The sequence below is a fragment of the Triticum urartu genome, chromosome 1, assembly GCF_003073215.2.
Source record: "Triticum urartu cultivar G1812 chromosome 1, Tu2.1, whole genome shotgun sequence".
Lineage (NCBI taxonomy): Eukaryota > Viridiplantae > Streptophyta > Magnoliopsida > Poales > Poaceae > Triticum > Triticum urartu.
In genome coordinates this window covers 241,022,189-241,042,633 of record NC_053022.1, presented here as the reverse complement: position 1 = coordinate 241,042,633, position 20,445 = coordinate 241,022,189, and positions in this window count along the sequence as shown.

The following is a 20,445-nucleotide window of genomic DNA, read 5'->3' as shown; positions in this document are numbered from 1 at the left end:
CTAGCGTAGCAATGACATAAGAAACGAACAAGCCATGAAAACATCATGCTAGCTATCTTACGATCGTGGAACGCAATATGACAATAAATGCTCAAGTCATGTATATGATGATGATGGAAGTTGCATGGCAATATATCTCGGAGTGGCTATGGAAATGCCATGATAGGTAGGTATGGTGGCTGTTTTGAGGAAGATATAAGGAGGTTTATGTGTGATAGAGCGTATCGTATCATGGGGTTTGGATGCATTGGCGAAGTTTGCACCAACTCTCGAGGTGAGAAAGGGCAATGCACAGTACCGAAGAGGCTAGCAATGATGGAAGGGTGAGAGTGCGTATAATCCATGGACTCACATTAGTCATAAAGAACTCATATACTTATTGCAAAAGTTTATTAGCCATCGAAGCAAAGTACTACTACACATGCCCCTAGGGGGATAGATTGGTAGGAAAAGACCATCGCTTGTCCCCGACCGCCACTCATAAGGAAGACAATCAATAAATACCTCATGCTCCAACTTTGTTACATAATGGTTCACCATACATGCATGCTACATGCAAACCGCAAAACAAGTATTTCTCAATTTCAAAATTAGTCAACTATCACGACTCTAATATCACCACCTTTATATCACAAAACTATTGCAAGGAATCAAACATACCATATTCAGTGATCTACAAGTTTTATGTAGGATTTTATGACTAACCATGTGAATGACCAATTCATGTCAACTCTCTAAATAGATATAAGTGAAGCAAGAGAGTTTAATTCTTTCTACAAAAGATATGCACATGCTCTAACAAATATAAGTGAAGCAAAAGAGCATTCTACAAATGGTGGTTTTCTATGTGAAGAGAAACAGGCAATCCAAACTTCAAATGATATAAGCGAAGCACATGAAGCATTCTATAAATCCGTACTCAAAAGATTTAAGTGAAGTGCAAAGAGCATAATATAAGTCAACCAAGGACTATCTCATACCAGCATGGTGCATAAAAGAAAAAAGAAAACTAAATGCAAAAGATGCTCCAAGATTTGCACATATCGCATGAACGAAACGAATCCGAAAACATACCGATACTTGTTGAAGAAAGATGGGATGCCTTCCAGGGCATCCCCAAACTTAGACGCTTTAGTCTCCTTGAATATTTAATTGGGGTGCCTTGGGCATCCCCAAGCTTGAGCTCTTGTCTCTCCTCCTTATCCTCACATCGAGACATCCTCGATCTTCGAACACTTCATCCACACAAAACTCAACAGAAAGCTCGGTAAGATCCGTTAGTATAATGAAGAAAATAACTACTCTAAGTACTGTTGCAAACCAATTAATATTTTATTTTTGCATTATAGCTACTGTAATATAACTTTTCATGGCTTAATCCACTGATATAAATCGATAGTTTCATCAAAACAAGCAAACTATGCATAAAAAACAGAATCTGTCTTAAACAGGACAGTCTGTAGTAATCTGAACATTCACCATACTTCTGGTACTCCACAAATTCTACAAAACTTAGTAACAATAAACAATTTGTATAGAAAGACAGTGCAAAAAGTTTCAGAACCGTTTGACGTTCCAGTAAAAATTGTAAAATCGCGCACTACAGCCAAAGTTTCTGTCCTGCACCGCACAAACCAACAAGCATTGTAAACATCCTAAAGGCAAACCTTGGCACATTATTTTTATTTTTAAGCCTTATAAAAGCACAGAACAGAAATAAATGACTCTTTGAAACTTCCGGGTTGTCTCCCTGGCAGCGCTTTCTTTAAAGCCATTAAGCTAGGCATATAGTGCTCAAGTAATGGATCCACCCAGATCCCAAGGTATATCAAAGCCAATTTTAATTAACAATGATTTTTAATTTAGTAGTGAGCACAAAGTAACATATATCAAGTAATGACGAAGTCTAACTATCTTCCTATGCATTGACATGTCATACTCTCTTCAAAAAATAATAATTTGACATGCAATTTAAATTTCATTTTGACTTTTGTTTTTATCAAGTGATAATTAGCTTAGCAAAAAGGTGACGACATGGCATCGTTATCATGGGTTCACTATAGCTGATCATCAGGGGTGTCACAGGTGGGCACTCAATTCTGTTTGTCGAGTGAATGGCGGGTCGTCACTAGCCATGCTAGCAGGCCCGACAAGCGCACGACTATGCAATTCAATGAGCCGATAGTTTAGCCAAGTACTGTCTTTCTCTTGATTTGGGACGCCATGTTTGGTTGACCAAATCAGCACTATTATTCGAGTTGTATCCTACTACATGTGAACTTTGATCCATAAATCTTAGATTTACCCTAGAAAAACAGCATACTACCAACAATTAGGACTACTAGCACATGATCAATAGGATGAGTTATTCTCTGTAATTTACCGAGAAATTATGTGATTGTGCTAGCTCTAATTATGTCTATTCAAAATTTAGTTTACAGCAAGCCTAGGCTTTGACAATTCTCTAGCTCCACCACTGGGGCAGATCAGATGACTCGCATCGACCCCTGGTGGCTCTCATGGCAAGCCATCAACCAATGGACTGCTAGGAGGTTCGCTTCGCCCGCAGAAAGCCCTGGGAGGCGGGTACTCCGCCATCCTTTATAGGAGTAACTTCTTCTCTTGTAGTTGCGGATGCTTGCATGGAGAGTATAATCGTAAGTAGATATTTGTTCAAATAAGGACATTACCTTAGCTCCAATCCACCCACATAACACTTATCAAGGCAATGAATGCTATAATTATCTTGTTATCAAACTATCTATCAAACCTATCCGATAGCACTTGAAGTGTAACCTTGGTGAAAACTGTTTATCAATTTATTTTTCTCCTTGTTGGGTTCGATACTCTTACTTATAGAAAGGACTACGATTGATCCCCTATACTCGTGGGTCATCAAGACTCTTTTCTAGTGTTGTTGCCGGGGAGTGTAGCACTCTTGGTAAGTGGAATTTGGTATGAAAACTTTTACCGTACATGCTGATTATTATTTACACTTCCTATTATTTAAAATAATCCTTTGAGAGGCTTGTTTGGGATGCCCATGCCACATGCACAAGTGGTAAGAGAGGACCCCCACCCGCTGAAATTATTTTCTATTAAATTCCTATTGGTATTTTTGAAAGATTTTCTGCTAATCCTTATGCGGGAGACATGACAGTATATCATGATATGCACTTGCTTGCTATAGGGGAACTTTGTAGATTATATAAGATTGCAGGGTTATGGAGGGAAGAAGTTAAGAAGAGGTTACCCCATCTATCTTTGGAGGGAAAGTCATTGGCCTGGTATAGGCTATTGGATAATTCTCGCTCATGGGACTGGAATTGATTGAAGCTGGAGTTCAATAATAAATTTTATCATATGCATCTTGTTCAACATGATTGAAATTATATTTACAATTTTTGGCCTCGTGAAGAAGAAAATATTGCTCAATCTGGGGGGTGCCCAAATCATGAGCTCTCAAGAGATATTATTGTTCACAACTTTTATGCTAGGCTTTCACTTTGCGATAAGGAAATTCTTGATGCAATAGTGCCATATATCAGGGTGGCTCATCTAAGGGAGCCCGATCTTAGACTTTATAAGGGGCCCACGAGCCCCAGGGAAAAGGGGAACCCTAAGGAATGTGTGAGAGGCCTTCTTTCCCTCCAAGATATGGACGATGACGACCAAGATCGCATTGACCTCCCTGTAAACCCTTGTCCCCTTCGTGTATATAAGGGGTGGCTAGGGGCTCTCCTTCTCATATATTCCCAGATAGAAAACTGCAGGTCGCAATCTCATACACCACTGTAACCCCTCGCATGAGGTTCCCTCGACAATGAATAACTAAAACAAGCAGGACATAGGGTATTACTCTTTGGAGGCCCAAAATTAGATAAACCCCTCTGTTACCTCCGATCTAAGACTTCTAGCTGCGCTTGGACCCCTATTGAGGGATATGACAGTATTTCGCGCTGTCTGTTGGTGCTAGGCACGAGCGCCGATGGTGGGAGACCGATCTCAGATTGGATCTTCTTTATCTCTTCGCGGCCTCTCAACGGGAGAAAGCCTAATCTTCGGCTCTCTCACCTTCACTGTGGACAGGGCGGGCGCGCCAACATCAACCCACCGGCCCATCCAAATAGCATGACCTACGCAAGCCAAGTCGCTATGGTCACCAACAACATCGACCACCGGCCCATCCAACACGTCGTAGGATGGGGTCACCCCGGAATCAAGCCTTTAGATCGTCCTGGTAGGCCTTCCGGAGCTTAGGAAGGCAAAACCACCCCGCCGCACCACCTCACCATGACCCAAGCCGTCAATCAGTGCGGTGTCAAGCTCCAAGGTGACTAAGTGGTTGTTATTCGCCACATGGCAGCCACTTTCTACAGAAAATTCTTCCAAGCGACACCTGTCCTACGATGTGTCAAGCAAGTAGGCGCAAAGCTGGCAAAATAGCCCGACAGGGCCTGCCAGGCCAGCTATGATGTGACGTTGAGCGGCGCATTTAATGCGCTCTTTCAGCCTGCAGAGTTAGGTACGATAGCATTGTTTGCTATCTAATCCGTGCATAATGACTGATTTGCCATTTTGGTGACCTCTTTGTCTATAAAAGGAGGCCCAAGGCAAACGTAGAAAGGGTTGGACACTCGGTTGGCTAATCCATCCCCACACACATTCATACGCACGTAACCATTTCGTCCCAAGGCAACCCTGCCGGGCAAGCGTGTTGCGTTCACCAGCATTTTTCTACCATCAATCCACCAAAGCATGAGTAGGGTTTTACGCCTCACAGCGGCCCGAACCTGGGTAAAATTGCCCGTGTGATCTCTGTCGTGTTGTTCCATGCTCTTCTGCTCTTTGTGCAACCTGCCATCCCCCCACCCAACCAGAAAGGGACTCTTGGTCCCATAGGTAGCCGTGGTTTCCCGCGACATCTTTGGTGCCCCAGGCAGGGGGATCACTTGCGCAAACCTGAAGGCTTGAGCGGCGCGTCGTATTCACGACGGGCTAGCCAAGGCTTTTGGTGTCAGTACCGCCATGGAGATATGGAGACAGAGCGGGGCCGTCCCTGTGCCTGCTCTGTTCGTCAATCTTGTCCCACCGCGGTCGCAGCCGCGGTGAAGATTAATGTGGGAGGCGGTACGCTTCTCCCATGCAGCCTAGGCGGCGTGAACGACACTCGGGCACCATTCAAGAAGATGGGGTGAGGTGCGCGGGAATGAGGTTCCTCTTTCCCCATGTCTCTCCCTCGTCGGCAATTGAGCTGCTTTGGCCCTGGCATTGTCAATGTCGATGAGTACCACGCGATACTCGGTTCAGCATTTACCCTGCTTAGGGAAATCCTGAGTAAAACGCTGGTATGAATCCATTGATCGATACCCCGACAAGGTCTGCCCCGACAAGTCCGTCCGCACTAGTGTGATCCATGTGACAGCCTGCCGGATTGCTCGAAAAGAGTGGGGGAGGGGGAAGGAGGGACCGGGAAAGCCCGACACCAGATTCCACTGCCCGCTAGGCACGCATGACATGTATTGGTCCCTGCTGGGAACCAGAGGGTTATTCGCCTGGCCTCCGTCTTTCCGGACATCGCAAGCACACCAAGTGTGTGCAGCCAGGAGGGATGGGAAGGAACAAGGACAAAAGCTAAGTTCATACAATCATTCCTTCATGATGCATCCTAGATTTTTGCATTAGTTTATCCCTTGGCTTTAGTAAATGTTAGTACTATGAAATCCTTCATGTGATGGTACCTTGGCTAGTCCTTTGTATGCACCCTCGTTCTGTCCAGAGCCCCGCTCGCAGAATGAGCGGCTGCGTCGAGAGCTACCAAGGAAAAACTTGCCGAGATGCATTCACGCCAAGATGAATGTTAAGGGTCAGACCCTTACAACAATCGCGACAATATGATACCGGCAAGCAACCAGAACATACATCAGGACCAATCGTACGAACATAAACACTAAGCTCATAGGGATAAACACGCATTTAAGATTAAGCAACGGATATCAGTTCCACGCAAGCATAAAGTAGTACGGAACCTAAACACAAAGCATACCTCATGTTTTGTTACAGAATAACACGGGAACAACAATGGTCCATCACTTAGTCTAACAATTGCGTGAAGCCTTTGGGATGCGAAGAACCTTGGCGGCCAAAGGGGCGGCTTTCTCTTTGGCAGCTGAGAAGATGGTGCCCACCGGCGGCTTCCTGAAACCGTCATTAAGGTCGAGATCCGGATAGTGGCAGGCGATGTTGCTCAAAACCATGAGGAGGTTGGCGTGGGAGAGCTTCCAGGATTCGGTCGCGAAGCACTTGGCCCTCCCCTCTTCATGCACCTTCATCTTGTCGATTAACTCATTGAAGAAAACCACCAGCTTGACGCTGGGGACCTCATGCCTGTTGATTGAAAAAGCTAGCCCATCCATGCCCATCACAATGGTCTAGGCAGCATGGCGATATCAACCAGGCTCCTGATATAGAGGTTGAGCTGCTCAGATTGATTCGCCAGCTGGTCTTCTGCATCTTTCCAGAGACGCTGGGCATTGTCCAGATCTCTGGAGAGTTGTTGCTGGCGGCTTCCGCTGGACTCTGCCGCGCTCTCGAAGGTGCCGATCCTGGCCTTTAGATCTCTGATGGTGCCGTTGGTGGTTTCAAGGCTTTGGGTCCTGGAGGAAAGCTGTGACTGCACATCGGTCAAAAGAACCTCTGTCTTTCGTGCTTCTTCCTTGAGGGCCTCCACCTCCTTGATGCTCCTGGCAAGCTCTTCGTTCAGCTTGGTCACCTGTTGGTTGAGATCAGTCTTGGCAGCAGTTGCGGCAGCTAGATCATTAGTGAGCTTCTTCAACTGAGTGGCAGAATCAGTCATAAGGGCATCCAGGGCTGCCTTGTGCTTGTCTTCCAACTCCTTGGTTGATAGAGACAACGGTGTTCTGCCTTTCGATGATATGGTGATTATTGTTTCGGAGGAGTAGACTTTCACGATCCGAACTACGAACGTGCGAGGACATCACGCCTTATCAGTCACTAAACCAACTCCGACAGGTTATTAACCACGTCGGAGCATGATCAACCTAACCACAAAGGTCTATTTCCTGCAAGAAAACAAAGAGAAAGCAAGAAACTAAGATTGCAATCTGGATATTGCGAATATAAGATGAAAGCTTTATTGATCAAGATGGGGTTCTGTGACGCCTTGGTCTGGTCGTTGATCACAAACAAAGTACACGAAGTTGCAGCTATGGAAAACTTTTAATCTAAACAAACCACAAAGTCAAAACGACGCCCTAAGGGCTGTATATATGGAGGAGCAGGGGGGATTTCGTGGCCCTTGGGGGAGGGGTCCGAAACCAACCCTACCTCTTGGTTCTGCACACATACAGACTCTAAAAACATCCTATACTTATGTATTTCGAAATTACATGGGCCTGGCCCAATAATAAGGTGACGCAACACCAATAATAGCCTCTGGACGAAATTCGTGAAGTGGCATATTGTATGTTTCTTCCAAGATTTCATGCACTCATTACGGTGGCTTCAAAGTCCTGAAATCATCACTTAAAACTTCATTCTTGTTTCCCTTGCACATGCCATCATCTCCATGCTTATTCTTTCTCCAATGTTCATCCTTCTCCAAGTTAGGCCCTTCATTTGTAAGCAAAACAAATGTATCCAATTTAGGCAGCATCATATTCTCATGAACATTAGAATCATTACCAAGAAAGGAAAGTACGTGGTAATTTAATTGGCGTGCATGAGCTCTAGTAATTGGTCCAGTATGTATAGTAGCAGGGGCTGTGGGTGTAACAAGGGTATTGATGTCCTCCTCATCATCCCCTTCTTGAAATGAAGTCATCGTCGACGGAAGCTCATCTTGCTCGGCCAAATAAGGCTTCAAATCTGCAATGTTAAAAGTGGGATTCGCCCCAAAATCTGCAGGCAGCTCAAGTTTATATGCATTATCATTTATTTTCTCTAACACCTTAAAAGGAACATCAGCACGTGGCATTACCTTTGATTTGCGCAAATAAGGAAATATATCCTTACGCAAATGTAACCAAACAAGACCTCCAGGTGCAAACACAACATGTTTTCTACCCTTATCTCCAGCAAGTTTATATTTATCATTCATACATTCAATGTTTTCCTTAGTTAACTCATGCATTTTTAAAATCAGTTCAGCATGTTGTTTAGCATAAAAATTAACCTTCTCCGAAGATGGAAGAGGAAACAAATCAATAGGTACACGAGGTAGGAAACCATACACAATTTGAAAAGGGCACATCTTAGTAGTAGAACGCAATGAACGATTATAAGAAAATTCAATATGAGGCAAGAATTCTCCCCACATTTTTTATTATTCTTCAAAACAGCCCTAAGCATAGTAGACAATGTTCTATTGACTACTTTAGTTGTCCATCAGTTTGGGGTGTCAAGTAGTACTAAAAAGAAGTTTAGTCCCCAACTTAGCCCATAAACATCTATAAAAGTGGCTAAGAAATTTAGTATCACGATCTGAAACAATAGTATTTGGTACACCATGCAAGCGAATAATTTCACGAAAGAACAAATCAGCAACATTAACAACATTATCGCTTTTATGGCATGGTATAAGGTGTGCCATTTTCGAGAATCTATCCACGACAACAAATACGCTATCCCTCCCCTTCTTTGTTCGAGGTAAACCTAAAACAAAGTCCATAGATATATTCTCCCAAGGAACACTAGGTCCAGGCAAAGGCATATATAAACCATGATGATTGAGTCGTGACTTAGCTTTTTGACATGTAGTGCAGTGAGCAACAAAACGCTCAACATATCGTCTCATCTTTGGCCAAAAGAAATGTGTAGCAAGTACGTCCTCTGTCTTCTTCATGCACAAGTGTCCCAATAATCCTCCTCCATGCGCCTCCTACAACAATAAAAGACGGACGGAGCTAGCTGGAATGCATAGCTTGTTAGCACGGAACACAAATCCATCATTAACGACGAACTTGTTCCATGTTCTTCCTTCTTTACAATTCCGCATTACAACTTTAAAATCAACATCATGCACATATTGATCTTTGATGGTCTCCAAACTAAATATTTTGAAGTGTAGTTGTGAAAGCATATTATAGTGACGAGACAATGCATCAGCAATAAGATTTTCGTTACCCTTCTTGTGTTTAATGACATAAGGGAAAGTCTCAATGAATTCAACCAAATTAGCATGTCTACGATTCAGCTTAGCTTGACTTTTAACATGTTTCAATGATTCATGATCAGAATGTATAACAAATTCTTTGGGCCATAAATAATGTTGCCATGTTTCCAAAGTCCGAACAAGAGCATATAATTCTTTATCGTAAGTAGAATAATTCAGACTAGGCCCACTCATTTTTTAGAAAAGTATGCAATAGGTTTGCCATCTTGTAATAACACACCTCCTAATCCAATTCCACTAGCATCACATTCAAGCTCAAAGTATTAATAAAATCAGGAAGTTGGAGTAAAGGAGCATGTGTCAACTTATCTTTCAATACCATGAAGGCTTCTTCCTGTGCGGTACCCCAAACAAAAGACACATCCTTCTTTGTAAGATCATTGAGAGGTGCAGCAACGGTGCTGAAATCTCTCACAAAACTCCTATAGAATCCAGCGAGGCCAAGAAAACTCCTCACTTGTGTGACCGTTTTGGGCTGCGACCAACTCTCAATAGCTTCAATATTGGCTTTATCAACTTCAATTCCCTGTGGAGTAACAACATAGCCAATAAAAGATACTCGGTCGGTGCAGAAGGTGCACTTCCCAAGGTCACCAAACAAACATGCATCACGTAGAGCAATAAAAATAGCACGTAAATGTTACAAATGTTCCTCCAAAGATCTGCTACAAATCAATATATCATCAAAATAGACTTACCACAAATCATCCAATTAAAGCACGTAAAACTTCGTTCATTAATCTCATGAAAGTACTTGGTGCATTAGTTAACCCAAAAGGCATGACCAACCACTCATATAATCCAAATTTCGTTTTAAATGTTGTTTTCCATTCACCTCCCAATTTCATACGAATTTGATGGTACCCAGTACGCAAATCAACTTTGGCGAATATTTAGAGCCACTGAATTCATCAAGCATGTCATCTAACCTAGGAATAGGATGACGACAACGAATATTAATATTATTAATGCCTCTACAATCAACACACATACACGATGTACCATCCTTTTTTGGCACTAGTATAATAGGACCAGCACAAGGACTAAGAGATTCGTGTATATAAACTTTGTCGAGAAGCTCCTGTATTTGACGCATAATCTCCTTCATCTCCTCTGGATTGGTACAGTATGGCGCACGGTTAGGCAGCGAAGCACCGGGAATTAAGTTAATCTGATGCTCAATCCCTCGAATAGGTGGTAAGCCCAGTGGCACGTCTTGTGGAAAGACATCAGCGAACTCCTGCAAAATGTTAGTGACAGCAGGAGGCAAAGAGGAAGGTACATCCTCGAAAGAAAATAACACCTCTTTGCACACAAAAGCATAGCAAACAAATTTGCTGAAATCTAGATCATCAATATCAGATTTGGTGGCAAGTAAACATGCACTTTTCAATTTAATTTTAGAAGCAACACTAGATGGTTTATTATGAGGCTTCATTTGTTGCTCAAATTCTTTTGCCACAATCTGATTTTCACTCTTATATTTCTCCTGTTTTGCTTTATTAGCTCTATTAATATCATCTTTCAAAATGGAATCAGGAGTCATCAGAAGCAAAGTAATATTTTTATCATTATGAACAAGCGTATATTTATTGTTTCTACCATGGTGTACAGAACTTTTATCAAATTGCCATAGTCTACCAAGTAATAAGGAACATGCTTGCATAGGTACCACATCACAATCAACATAATCAGCATATATAGACATACTAAAACACACACGAACAATACGTGTTACCTTAACCTTGCCGCTGTTGTTCAACCATTGGATATAGTAAGGATGTGGATGTGGTCTTGTGGTGAGAGATAGCTCCTCCACCATCTCCATGCTAGCCAAGTTGTTGCAGCTCCGTCCATCTATGATGACGCGAACATAATGTTCCTTCACAACTCCCTTTGTATGGAACAAATTATGCTCTGATTTTGCTCAGCTTGTGTGACCTGCACACTCAAAACACGTTGACAACCAAAACATTCGTACCTGTCAGCGTCTTCAGGAGCCATGTATTGTGTCTCATGATCAGAATCATCTCCACCGTGTTCTTCACTTATAATGAGAGCCAAAGTCTCCTCATCATACTCACTAGCGAACTCATACCTACCATCCTCAGTAGCAATCATCACACACTGAGATGTGCATTCTCTCACATAATGACCTCTTCCCTTACAAAGACGACAAATAATATCACTTGTGTGCCCTATTGATGCCATGGAAAAAGAAGAGCTCTATGCAGGCCCGGCAGGTGTGCTCTTGCCAGATAGTGGTGGTTGTGCCTACTTGCATGTAACGCGGTTGGAGGTGGCACCTGATGAAGGTGCTAGTGCAGTGGAAGTAGAAGATGCACTCGGTGTCCATGATGAAGGTGGACCTGCGGAAAAGTTAGTTCGCGCCAATGCCTGTCGATCCTGCACTTCACGTTCAGCTTTACAAGCAAAATGGAATAAACGAGTGATATTATTATACTCCTTATACTCTTGAATGGTCTGAATCTGTTTATTTAATCCACCCATAAAACATGCAAGCATAGATTCATTCTTGTCGGGTGGTAGGTGCGACATATGCCAACGGGTGGCTTATCATTGTGGGAGCCAGTAAGACGTCGCTGGTGCCTGGAAACGGGATGAGGCGAAGACATGCACGCCGGCGAATCTTACCCAGCTTCGGGGCTCTCCATGGAGATAACACCCCTACTGCTGCTCTGCGGGGTCTCCGCATGATCGCTAGATGGACAAGTAGCTACACAATGCTCCTTGAGCTGTTCGGTGGGAGGAGGAAGAAGGGCACAGCTAGCTTGCTCCTTCTCCTTGTATGGTGTCTAAGACTAGCTGGGGGTCGAACCCTTTGCATGGGTGCCCCGGGGGGTTTATATAGGCCTACCCCCTGGGGGTACAATGGTAATCCGTCTGGGCGCGGGGCCTAGCCGTCTGTGACTGCGCTCGCCGGCTTCTGCGCCGACTGCTGGGGCCCGCCGACTGGTGGGTCCCGCCGGCTGCCGGCCCCTTGGTCGACAGGCAGGCCCCACTGTCCAGGGCCTGGTCGGCGGCTGGTTACTGTTGCTCTATCTTGGTGACGTGGGCTTCGTTGTGGTAAGCGCGGCTACAGTGCCGCTGCCCGTCGGGCGACCGCTGTAGCCTCACCGTGTCTTGTCTCCTTAATGGGGCGTCTCCTTCGAGGGAGGCGGCAAGCCGGCTGCGGGGAGCCGGCTCTGTCTTGGGCCGACTGGGGGAGGCGTGGCCGCCTTCGGGTGTCTCTCTGCCCGAAGGGCCCACCATCTGTGGGCCGCGCTGGCGGCCTGTCGTGGGTGACGCCAGGGTCAGCATGGCAACAGTGCCGCGCCGGACGGGTCATGCCCACTCCGTACGGCGCACTGTGCCAGGCGTGCTCCGGGATTCGGGGGAGGCAGGCTTCACTGTAGCCACGCCCCGTCACATTGCCGCTAGGTGGATGCAAACTTTGAGGGTATGGTCTCGACTGCTTTATGGGAGCCGGCTTCTTGGAGTCGGCCTTCTTGAAGTTGGCTTCTCGAAGTCGGCCCTCCATGGCTTCCTTCATGAGGGCTAAAGTCAGGCCACCTTCCGAAAGCCGGCCTGGGTGACAGCCAGCAAGGGGAAGGCGGCCCCATGTCTTGGATTCTTAAGAGCTGGACGGGCTCATAATTTTTTCAGAAGGGCCAGGGGAAGCCGGCTAGGCTACCCATGGCTATTTACTCCGACAGTAGTCCCCGAAGCTGATCGAGCTCCGAGGAGGACAAAGGGACGAGAAGCTTGGTCAGCTTCCTATCCTGAAGAGCCGTCTTCGCTGGTGTACGCCGATTTCGGGGAGCCCCGCGTCTTGCAGGCGGGAAAGGGGTGAACCCGCGTGCTGACCGCGGGCCCTCCCACGGCCACGTGGCAGCAAGATCCTGCCAGCGCACGCGCGCGACGGGACGCCGCCGCAAGCCCAGGCCCGCCGCTCCTAGGCCTCGGCCCGAGCGCTGATCTTTTGAGGCCCAGGTGGACCACTCGCCTTCCCATGGCGATTTTATTTCGCCATTAGGGCGCAATAAGCGCGGGACGTGGGGGAGTGGGCACGATCGATCCCCACGCTTCCCCACGGCGCGCCTCCTCGGCTCCGCCACGCGAGCCTATAAGTAGGGGGAGGAGGGGGAGAGACAGAGGTTCGCACGCTCTCTCTCGCTCCGCCCCCCTCGTACTCCTCTCTTCCTTTCGTTGCCGCCGCAGCCTCCCGTCTCAGCGCCGTCGTGCCGCCACATCGTCTTGCTCCCATGGCGCTGTCGAGCTCGTGGGACGGCTCCAACGTCCATGAGGACCACGTTGAGTTCCTCCGGCAGACTCGGCGCCTGCCCGACGCCAACCTCGTGCGGGTCCGCCTGGCGCCGAAGACGGAGATTTCGCCGGCACCGGAGGAGGGCGAGCGGGTCGTCTTCCTCTTGCACTTCCTGCGCGGCTTCGGCCTTCCGGCGAGCGGATTTCTGTGCTCCTTCCTCGAGTTCTACAACCTTCAGCCGCATCACCTCACGCCCAATGTGGTGATGCTACTGTCGGCCTTCGTCTCCCTCTGCGAAGGTTTCTTGTGGCTGCTCCCCACGCTGGAGCTCTGGGGGGAGTTCTTCCAGAGAAAACTCGGCACCGTCGTCGCAGGCGTGCCCGCCCCCTGCGGGGCCTTCATCGCCATGAGGAGGGCAGGCGAGAACAACCCGTTCCCACCCATCCCCCTGATCCAGTCGATGAACATCTGGCAGAAGTCATACTTCTACGTGAAGAACGTCCCCGAGCAAGGAGACCACGTCAACCTGCCGGCTTACGTAGCCAGCCCGCCGGCTGGGAGGCAGCCCTCATGGAGTTTCCGGTCCCGGTCACTGTCTCAGGCCAGGAACGCTGCCGTCTCCCGGCTTCGGGTGATGATCCAGTCGGAAGGCCTGAGCGGGGCCGACTTGGTGGCCTCCTTCGTGGAGCGCCGGATATCTCCTCTCCAAAGCTGGCCCCACATGATGTGCCAGATGAGCGGCCGCTTCGACCCAAGCCGGCTGAGCACCAGGGAGATGCCTCATGCGGAGGTATCGTATATGGTAAATTACATCTCCAATTGCAAGCTCGCCGAAGACTGGCGATACGGCAAGGCGCCGTATTCTCGCGCCAACCCTCCGCCCGTGGTAAGCCTTCCTCTCTTTCTTCTTTTCGTTGGTAGCCGGCTTTATGATGGCCGGCTTCTGATCAGTCAGTTCTTCTTAGCAGAACCCCCTTCTCCCGCCGATGGCCGGAGCAGCGGGGATAGAACGCTAGTATGCCCCCGACCGCACGGCGGACGACGTCAACGACCCGGATTTGGGGGCGGCCGCCATGGACGACGCCGTCATGGGGGACGATGCCGAGCCCGGGGGCTCAAGGCTTACCGCCAGCTTCGAAGACTGGCCAGATGATGCTAAAGCCGAAGTCGCCCTGCGTCGCCAGCCAGCGGCCGACCATCAGGGCGCGGGCTCGTCCATCGTGCCGGCTGCCGGCGGCGGCGCACAGAAGCGCCGGGCCGCTTCCGGCCTCTTCGGCAATCGGCCGAAGAAGTCCAAAGCCTCCTCCGCGGCGACCAAGCGAGATGAGGCGGCTGCGAAAGCGGCCCGCTTCCGCAAGGCGGTGAAGCAGCCTCAGGCGATCTCGGCGTAAGTCGTCAATTGCCCTGTCGCATGCTTTTCATCGTTCTCTCTTGTTCGAAAATTCTTCTTGACCCTATCCCGCTTGCTGGACAGGGCGCCGCTTTCCCTTGAGCGTGGTCCGGGCGGCTCCGTAGTGGGGCTGGCTGGAGGGTCTTCGAGCTCCCGCCGCGTGGACCCCCGCGCCGACCTCAGGGAGGCCACGGAGCGGAACGCCCGTGAGGCGCGGGAGGAGCACGAGGCGGCGGAAAGAGCGGCCGCCCAGGCGGCGAAGGAGCAGGCCGACGCGGCAGCCAAGGCCCAGGCGGAGGCGGCGACCGCGGAGACGGAGGCGGAGGGCTTGCGCAACCAGCCTCCACTGCTCGCCATTCCCCTCCGAGCCGTGGCCCCTGACACCCCATTGCCCTTGGTGGAGGAAATCGTCCAAGACCCGCCGCTGATGGAGAGGGGGGAGGACCCCGTGGCCTTTGCGAGGAGAGCGCCGCCAGCAGCGCCAACCGGAGCGGGCCAAGGCGGCCAATCGTTAGCGGCGCCAGAGGAGCCGGCCGGGGGTGAGCCGGAGGACAGAGCCGGCCTCGAGGTGCAGCCGGTGACGCGCCGGCGCGCAGGGGGAGGCGCCGCTCCGTCGGAGTCGCACCGAGTCGTGGGCGCCGGTCAGTCGGCGGAGGCTCTGGAGACGGCCAGCACCGCCACGTCCGAGTGGACTCCCAGCGGGGGGACTGGCGAGCTGAATGTGGCGGCTCAAGAGGTCCGGAGCCGGCTTCAAGCTCAGGCCGCCCTGCTGCAGCAGTACACTCAGGAGTTCCTGTCGATGCGGGCCGCCATCCGGGTGAGTCTTCCATTCTTGGCCGCTTTGATCTCTTGATTTCTTCCGTGGGGGCGCGTCAGCGCACCCATTGGGTGTAGTCCCCGAGATTCGGGCTGACTGCTGCGCAGTCGGGTCAGATCTTTCTTGACGGCTACCTTATTTTTGCTTCTTGTCTGAACTCCCAGGAATATCATAACTCCCGTGCTCCCGCCTTCAACTCCCAGGCTCAGGAGTTGGGTCAAAGGACCGACGACCTGGCCGACAGCCAAAGTAAGTACTTGATCTTGTCTGTCTCCTGTGGGGGCGCGTCAGGGCACCCACTGGGTGTAGTCCCCGAGATTCGGGCCGACTGCTGAGAAGTCGGGTCGGATCTTTCTTGACGACTTTTTCCTTATTGGTTTTTCTTTTTCTTTGTCTTCAGGGGCCAACACCGACTTGAGGAAGGAGCTCAGCGAAGCGCAGGCCGCCCTTCATACCACGGATGCCGAGTACGCAGCCTTGGTCCAGTAGCGTGATCGCCTGGCCAAGAAGCTGGCTGACCAAGACAAGAGCCACAAGGCAGCCCTGTAGAAAGCACAGGATAGCGAGGCCGCCCTAAAGGCAGAGTTTGAGACCGAGGCGGCGAGCTGGGCTGAGACCCGGCGAGCACTGGATGAAGGCTTTGGCCGTATCGAGGACTTGATCGACGGTGAGCCGCCTTCCTCGCTCCTCTCCTGCCCCTTGCCGCCTGGGTTTTTGGCTTAACTTGTGCTACTGCTTATTTTTTGTGCAGACTACTTCCCCGGCTACTCCGCCTTCGCCGCCCAAAGCATCGAGGCCCATCGCGAGGCGCACCGTCAGGCGGGGGCCAACATCGCGCCGAATGCGAACCGGACGCTTGAGGAGCAGCTCTTGGCTGTCCAGGCGCGGTTGCAGCCGGCTCATCGGATGCTTCGCCGGCACCAACGTGCCGGGGCGCAAGTGTTGGCCGCCCTCTGGCCCGGCGAGACGATCCCCCGCACCCCAAGCCGAACGGCCGACTGGCTGGAGGTCGCAGTCGGTCGCTTTGAGGCTTGGAAGGTGTCGGCGGCCCGCCTCGGAGCCGGGCGGGCGTTGGAGTTCGTTCGGGCCTGGTACCCAGGGCTGAGCCTGGACCAGCTGCGCACTTGGCGGATGGAGGCCGACGCGGAGCTGGAGGAGGTGAGGACGGCTACCGCCCAGCGGGCTTCGACGATCGCCGAGTGCACCGACATCAGCGTTTTTGCACCCGAAATCGATGATGACGGTGTTGCCCAGCCGGAGGAGTGGTTCGGGCTGAACCCGGCGGTGGGCGAGGACTCGGCAGAGGAGATCGCCTCCAGCGACAAGGGCGAGGATGATGAAGAGGAGGACGGCGAAGACGTCGAGCCGGCTGGTGGAACAACCGGCCGACCTCAGGCCGACCGTGCCTCTAGCAACGAGGCACGTGGAAGCGCGCCCTCTGCGGGAGGCGGTGACCAAGCCGAGGTTCGCCAGCCGGCCGCTCCTTCAGCCGGCACAAACGTCTCCGCCAACCAGCCCGGCTCGTCGGTCGCTCCGCCAGCTTGACCTGCCGTCCTTATTTTTCCTGCTTGTTGTCTTTGAACAATCTTCATTAAGTTTTCGCAGTTCCACCCACTGGGGGTGTATCCAAACTATGTTGAATGCTGGCCTCTCGGAGGTCTTTTATGTAAATATTATTATGTGCATGTTTGGTTTCCATTCGCGTATGCTTTTTTTTCCTTAGGCCTTTTCCTTTGTCGCCTTCCCTCTTTGGGGAGGCAAGTGCTCGAGCTTTCTTGGATTGAAGTGAAGTGAATGGAAACCGGCCGGCCGGCTACTCTAGTAGCCAGTCGGCGGTGGGAGAAAAACCGGCTTTTGTTATATTAGTCCGTTAGTCCCTAGCCGTTTTTCGTGTGGGTGCCCGTTCCTGCCTTTAACTCTTGCCAGCCGGACAGCCGGTTCTTCGAACTGCGACTTTTGGCAAGAGAAGGCTTGGGAGCCGGCACACTACTTGTCTGACTGCGGGTAGGACTTCTAATATAACTCCAGTCGGCCAGTCCCCGAGCCGACTAGTCGAACCCGGTGCCGGACGGAACAAGTAAATGAAATGACAAGGTCATAAGCATGATACTTTTCATTCATAGATAAGAGATGGTAGTCCCTGAGCCCTCCTCGGGGGGCCTATTGTCTCGTACTTAATACAAAAGTTAGCGTGATACATACTGCATTTCAACTGTAAAATCTTCGAAGGAGGTTGGCGTTCCATGGTCGTTCCGACTCCTTGCCGGAGTCATCTCTCTTGCGTGCCTTCGGCTTCTGTGCATCGATCAGGTAGTAGGAGTCGTTGCCTAGAGCTCTGCTGATGACGAAGGGGCCTTCCCAAGGGGCCGAGAGCTTGTGCTGGCCAGCTGTTCGCTGGATCAGCCGGAGCACAAGATCGCCCTCTTAGAAAGATCTTGGCCTGACCTTCCGGCTGTGGTAGCGGCGCAAACCCTGCTGGTAGATGGCAGACCGGCTGAGGGCTAACAGCCGGCTTTCTTCCAGCAGGTCGACGCCGTCTTCTCGTGCTTCCTTGGCCTCCGCTTCCGTGTACATGGTTACTCGAGGCGAGTCGAACTCGATGTCAGTTGGGATGACCGCCTCGGCACCATACACAAGGAAGAAAGGGGTGAAGCCGGTTGACTTGTTTGGTGTAGTGCGCAGACTCCAGAGGACAGCCGGCAACTCATCGAGACAACAGCCGGCTGAACGCTCCAGAGGTACGACCAGTCAGGGCTTGATGCCGGAGAGGATGAGGCCGTTGGCTCGCTCGACCTGGCCGTTTGACTATGGGTGGGCGACGGACGCTAAGTCCAGCCGAATACCTTGGGCTGCGCAGAAACGTGCCAAGGCTCCTTTGGTAAAATTCGTGCCATTGTCGGTGATGATGCTGTGTGGCATGCCGTACCGAGTTGCTATGTCTGCGATGAATGTCGCAGCAGTCGGCCCATTCATCTTCTTGATCGGCTTTGCCTCAATCCACTTGGTGAATTTGTCCACGGCGACGAGCAAATGCGTCATGCCGCCGCGCGCCGTCTTGAATGGGCCCACCATGTCCAGTCCCCAAACGGCGAAGGTCCAAGTGAGGGGAATGGTCTTGAGTGCCGAAGCCGGCATGTGTTGCTTGCAGCTGAAGAGTTGGCACCCCTTGCAATATTTAACTAATTCTTTGGCGTCATCCAAAGCAGTCGGCCAGAAGAAACCATGCCGTAAGGATTTGGCGACAAGTGATCTTGAGGCCGCATGGTGGCTGCATTCTCCTTGGTGAATGTCTCTGAGGATTGTAATGCCCTTCTCTTGCTCGACGCATCGTTGGAGGATTCCAGTGGCACTGCGCTTGACTAGTTCTCTATTGACGATTGTGTATGCTCCGGCTCGACGTTGGACTTGTCTTGCCTTTGTTTCGTCAGCCGGCAGATCTTGGTTTACTAGGAAGTTGAGGATGGACTGAGCCCATGACGGAGCCGCGACTTCTCCTGCTGCCAATGTGGCTACTACCACCAGGGTGGGCGGGCTGGGTGGTGAAATGCTGGAGTCGGCCGGCGGCTGTTGTGTTGGTGCAGTCCCTGGGCCGGCTACTGCAGTCCCCGAGCCGGCTACTGTAGTCCCCGAGCCGGTTGCCGAAGTCCCCGGGCCGACTACTGAAGTCCCGGGGCCGCCCGCTTGGTTCTTCGAGCCGGACCCGGGCGCGTCGGGGTCAGGCGGCATGAAGATGGAATCGGACTCTGGAGACGGCTTGATGGACGGCTTGAGGAGGCGTTGTAGAGCGACGCCGGTTGGTATTGCTTGCCGAGTGGAGCCTATTCGAGCCAGGGCATCGGCTGGCTCGTTGTCGGCTCGCGGTACGTGGAGGAACTCGCATCCTTCAAAGTATCCGCTGAGTTGTTGAACCAGGAAGCGGTAGCTCGCTATATTTGCGTCCTTGGCGTCCCAGTCGCCGGATGATTGCTGAACCACCAAGTCGGAGTCTCCATAACATAGGATCCGGCAAATGCCGAGTTCTTTGGCAAGCCGGAGCCTGTGTATGAGCGCCTCGTACTCGGCCACGTTGTTGGAGGCGGCAAAGTGAATCTGCGGCGTGTATCTGAGCTTGTCACCTTTGGGAGAGGTAAGGACGACGCTGGCTCCCAAGCCGGTGCGCATATTGGACCCGTCGAAGTGCATGCGCCAATGGGTGCAGTCAGGAGCCGGCGGCAGGTACTGGGTCTCGGCCCAGTCGACGAGGAAGTCGGCCAGTGCTTGGGAATTGATGGCGGTGCGGGGCTGGTAGAAGATTGTGTAAGGGGCCAGCTCGATGGCCCATTTCTCCACCCGGCCGGATGCGTCCCGGCTACCTATGATCTCGGCCAGCGGGGCGGTGCATACGACCGTGACGGGATGCTCTTGAAAGTAGGGCTTCAGCTTCTTGGCGGTGAAGTACACACCGTAACACATCTTCTGGTAGTGCGGGTAGTTCTGCTTTGAAGCGGACAGCACCTCGCTCAAATAATACACCGGCCTCTGGACCGGCTGGGCTCGGCCTTCTTTTGGGCATTGGAATACGATGACGGTGCTAACCACCCGGCTGGTTGCGGCAATGTAAAGGAGCATGGGCTCTTTCTCAGTTGGCGCCGCTCGGACGGGCGGCGTGGCCAGCATCTTTTTTAGCTCGTGAAAGGCTTGATCGGCCTGGTCGTTCCACTCGAAGTGAGTGCTCTTCTTCACGAGGCGATAGAGGGGGAGAGCTTTCTCTCCGAGCCGGCTGATGAAGCGGTTCAAGG